We start from the raw sequence: 5,250 nt of genomic DNA, 5'->3' as shown, positions 1-5,250 counted from the left end.
TTTTCTGGGTTGAGAGATTGTGACAGCACATGTGTCTGGACTAGCTGACAGGTGCAGAGAGTGTTGAGAATTGATAATATGTAACATTCAGCTTGGGGTTATGTTTTGATGTTAAGGCAATTGGATTTGAATTTAACCAATTAATTCAAGTTATGCCCAGGGTACCAAAAATCAACTGAATTTGAATTTATTGTATTGACAACATCAGATCAATGAGAAAGTACGATGTTGAGGGTATAAAAAGGAAGGGCATTTTGAACATTGGTCAGAGCCATCAGAAGAAATAAATAGCTTGCTCTCAAAAGAAATCTCTCAGAAGGCAACACGTATTAAAGGTGCCAAGAAATTTTATACGAAAACACTTGCAGTTAAAAGTAAGAAGACGACCCAGGGAGAAGAGAGCAGAATTGGAGGGTTGGAAGGAAGCAGCAGATTCAGAAGACTGGAAGAAAGGTAGCATAAGAAACTGTATGGACTTTGAGAGATGTAGTTAATTTAATGTTTAATACTTGTGTTACTGGAGCAGCATTTTAATAGAGTTGGGGGCCAGATAGTGATTAGTTAAGAAAAAGGCAGCTTGAGTTTGTTAATAGTTCTGGTTTAGTGTTCACCGTTAGAGTTAGAAAAATAAAGTGTTGATTTTTTTCTTTAAACAGTGGGAATCAGGGGTTTTCTCACTCATTCACTCATACTTTTAGCAGATGTTAAGATGAGCTTTTCTGGGTGCTTTCGTTTTAATTAACAGAGGGATTTGACTTCCACATTGTAACAAAATCATGGAAGACAGTTGTTATGTACTTCAATACATTAATCATCTTCATCACTTTTGGTATGTTTAAATCCAGTTCATTTAACAGCAGCTTCTGAATCTGCTCCGTCAGGGTGTAATTGATGTAGAATTATTTGGAATGGTTTGAGTTTACTTTAGCACAGGATGAAAGAAGTGTTGCTGGCTATAACGAGAATCATGGAAGACAGTTGTTATGTACTTCAATACATTAATCATCTTCATCACTTTTGGTATGTTTAAATCCAGTTCATTTAACAGCAGCTTCTGAATCTGCTCCGTCAGTGTGTAATTGATGTGGAATTATTTGGAATGGTTTGAGTTTACTTTAGCACAGGATGAAAGAAGTATTGCTGGCTATAACGAGGATTGTTCATGCAGGGGGTTCATGTAAGCTTGCCAAAGAGAAGATGCCTACTAGGTTCATTAGAAATTAACACATCCCTCAATCTTATTGTTACATGCAATCAATTGTCCTCCTTCTACTGCCTTGCCTTGTGCTTCCCTCCCTCATCTGATGAGGATTTCAGTGGCTGCTATCCCTCTAAATGCAGAATGTAATGGGTCACTTCTCGTACAGTATTTTAATGCAAGCCCCGAGCCTGTCCAGACGCCTGATTGTCTGCTACAGCTCACTAATCCCCCTGGTGGTCTCCTGCTTTAATTAGATATATGTCACACAAGTGTAGATCTGCCATTTCCTCTCTCATGTAAAGTATTTTCCATACACCTGGGATGGCAGATAAGCATTTCATAGAATGGCTTCATGAATGACATAGAATTATAGAATCCCAGCAGTGTAGATGTAAGCCATTCGCCCCATCAAGTCCACACTGACCCTCTGAAGAGCATCCCACTCAGACTCATCCCCATTCTCTATCCTTGTAGCTCCACATTCTCCATGACTAATCCACCCACCCTACACATCCCTAGACACTTTGGTGCAATTTAGCATGTGTCAATCTAGCAAACCTGCACACCTTTGGATTGTGGGAGAAAACCGGAGCACCCGGAGGAAACTCCACACAGTCACCTGAGGATGGAATTAAACTCAAGTCCTTGGTGCTGTGAGCCAGCAGTGCTAGCCAATGACCCATCATGCCATTTGTTTAATGTCTCAACTGAAGGACAGCTCCCTGACAGTGCAGCAGTCCCTCAGTATCAGCATCAGCTCTGATATTCACATGCTCAATTTTTGGTGTGGAACTTGAACCCACAAGGTTCTGACTCAGTGCACTACCTAGTGAGCTGCAGCAGGCACTTTCACTGCGTGAGAATGTGGGGTGATGGTTGTGACAAGGATGTCTTACATGATAAATATCTATAAACAATCTGAATATAAATGTATGACAATATTAAGAAGCAATAAGTAACAAACTAATACCCTGGAATGAACCCCAGCTGGCATTGAACAGTTTCCCGGTGGGCAAGATCTTGTTAATTCACTTCTCAGATTTCTCTCGCCCATTGAAATTTCATTTAGTCTTAAACATGGATAGAATTTCTCTCGCTGAAAGTTTCACCCTTAAACCAACAAGGCAACCTCTTTAAGCTTCAAACAGTTTCATGATGAATGAAATAACCTAAAACTAATCAAGAGCTACATGTTCTCAATACAGCTTTTCTTTTTCTGTTGACTTCCAAACCTATGAATTGACACACTGTCTTGGTGTATTGCCTGTCCCTTCATTATATTGCATCAAGTGTATTCTGAAATCCCAGCTACAGTTTAATCAGACCTTTTAATGGACTGCACTCATGCAGACACCACAATGTTTTTTACTAGAATGCTATTACTGCCACTTTCTGTTTAAATAATTGCAGGCATTCAGCTCTGCAGTCAAGGCAGAAGAGACAGCCAGGTGGTATATTGTAATAGGGATCATTTAATTTAAAATACTGAAGCCTGTAGATTGACTCAGCTCCCAGTGTCGCAATCATTCACTGGGCTTGCTGGCCTTCATCATCAACCACATGATCCTAACTTACTATCAGGTCAGCATCTAAATGATGGCATCTACAGTGACTGCAGAAACTACCCAAACTCAGGGTAGGGGAATTTCATGACAACAGGAGTCAACTGAGTAGAGGAAAAAGGCTTAAAAAGTCATGAGGGGCTTTTTTTTACACAGAATGGTTCATGTGTGGAATGAACTTTCAAAGGAAGTAATGGACGTGAGTACATTTACAACGTTTAAAAGACATTTGGATGAGTACGTGAATAAATATTTGGTGGGACAGGGGCCAAGTGCAGGCAGATGGGACTAGTTTAGTTTGGGATTATGGTCAGCATGGACTTGTGAGACTGAAGGGTCTGTTTCTGTGCTGTGTGACTATTTAACTCTACAACCCTGCTCTGCATGTATTGCATGGTTCCGGTGAGACCTAGGATGGTGATGGTCAGAATTGAGTAAAAATGAAGTGGTTTTTCTCCAGACAAAATCCCTCCCTCCTGTATATTTCTTTTGATCTCCCCATGAATATTGCAGTTTACAATAGCCTGATGGTTTAATTGGACTGCAATGTTTACTGCCTTAATTTTAATATTTCTCCGAGAACAGAGTTTCAGCCCACAGATTTATAATAATCACTTAACTTTGTATTACCCACTCACTCTTAAATTTCAATTCATCCATTACCACTACTATGACCATTGCTACCAATATTTTGTAAGATTCCTCTTCCTTTGTAAACACTATTGTAATTTACTTATTAGTGTTATAGCACCTTGAAGCATTTATCACCTTTTTTACGTTTAGAATAGGGCTACTCTGTCTCTTACTACCCACATACTTTTACATGCAGGTGCAAGACATTTGGACTTCCCTTAATGCTGGCTGCCATTGTGCTCTGAAAGTCCATGTTTGCCAGTCTTACATTCTTCTTCCTTTCTCCTCTCTGCATTTGACCTGCAGACTGTTTCTCAATTGAAGAACTCAGTTGACATGTATCAAACACGTTCTCAATTTGTTATATCATAAGCTCTATCTCTTTTGTCATCCAAGGAGTCCTTGTTTTGAAACAAAAACACAAAGTGACCCTTCACTGAACACAGAAACATTAACTGTGTTTCTCTCTCCTCAGATGCTGCCAGACCTCCTGAGGTTTTTCAGCAATTTCTGTTTGTGTTTTCACATCTCCAGCATCCACAATTCTTTGTTTTATATGAATCCTTGTTTGGTCGCCCTAACCTACCCCTCCCCCACCCGTTGAAATGTACCTAGCCTGCATCTGAAGTATTTCTTCCCAAAATGTCACCTTCAGTACCATTGTTCCATTACTATTGCTCCTGTCATTCTTTCGTTCCATTCACCCTGGCTAGATCCTTTCACATTCATACTGAAATTACTCCTCTACTAATTTAGATTGTCCTTCCCTCCTCTCCATTACTAGTGTAAACCTTAAGATACAATACTCTCTCTTACCCAAGTGCTCTCTCACAGACAGTTGGGCCATTTCATTTCCTAGGACGAGATCCAGTTAGTTCCCATTTTCAGTTGGGCCAAAACCATGCTGATCAATGAGGGTCTCCTGAACATATTTCAGAAATTCCTACCTCCTCTTTATGTTTTACTGCAATTAACATTTGTACAATTAAATTCTCCCATTCTTCAATTCTTGTGCAGCTTTTGATTTTCCTGCAAGGCTGTTCCCCTATCTCGCTTTGGAGATTTGTAGATACCCGGAAGACTGGAGGTTGGCTAGCGTGGTGCCACTGTTTAAGAAGGGTCTCACAAACTTGATTGAGATTTTTGAGGAAGTAACAAAGAGGATTGATGAGGACAAAGTGGTAGATGTGATCTATATGGACTTCAGTTAAATGTTCGACAAGGTTCCTCATGGGAGACTGATTAGCAAGGTTAGATCTCACACAATACAGGGAGAACTAGCCATTTGGATACAGAAATGGCTCAAAGGTAAAAGATAGAGGGTGGTGGTGGAGGGTTGTTTTTCAGACTAGAGGCCTGTGACCAGTGGAGTGCCAAAAGGATCGGTGCTAGGTACTCTACTTTTTGTCATTTACATAAATAATTTGGATGCGAGCATAAGAGGTACAGTTAGTAAATTTGCAGATGACACCAAAATTTGAGGTGTAGTGGACAATGAAGAGGGTTACCTCAGACTACAACTGGATCTGGACCAGATGGACCAATGGGCTGAGAAGTGGCAGATGGAGTTTAATTCAGATAAATGCGAGCTACTGTATTTTGAGAAAGCAAATTTTAGCAGGACTTATACACTTAATTGTAAGGTCCTAGGGATTGTTGCTGAACAAAGAGACCTTGGAGTGCAGGTTCATAGCTCCTTGAAAATGGAGGTGCAGGTAGATAGGATAGTGAAGAAGGCGTTTGGTATGCTTTCCTTTATTGGTCAGAGCATTGAGTACAGGAGTTGGGAGGTCATATTACAGCTGTACACAACATTGGTTAGGCCACTGTTGGAATATTGTGTGCAATTCTGGT

General features: G+C 40.3%; 1 protein-coding gene across 2 annotated transcripts in view; it reads left to right on the top strand.

The window, feature by feature from the left end:
* Window positions 1-286: 286 nt before the first annotated feature.
* Window positions 287-5,250, top strand: part of LOC122562716 (calcium-binding protein 7) — a 164,099-nt gene continuing 159,135 nt past the window's right edge. For both annotated transcript variants that reach the window (XM_043715832.1, XM_043715831.1), the window contains exon 1: window positions 287-453. The gene's annotated coding sequence lies outside the window, so the exon portion shown is untranslated. The remainder of the gene's footprint in view (window positions 454-5,250) is intronic.

Source organism: Chiloscyllium plagiosum, chromosome 25 (assembly GCF_004010195.1).
Source record: "Chiloscyllium plagiosum isolate BGI_BamShark_2017 chromosome 25, ASM401019v2, whole genome shotgun sequence".
NCBI classification, from domain to species: Eukaryota; Metazoa; Chordata; class Chondrichthyes; order Orectolobiformes; family Hemiscylliidae; genus Chiloscyllium; species Chiloscyllium plagiosum.
The sequence above is the reverse complement of the archived record's forward strand: the minus strand, read 5'-3'. Positions and strand labels throughout refer to the sequence as shown.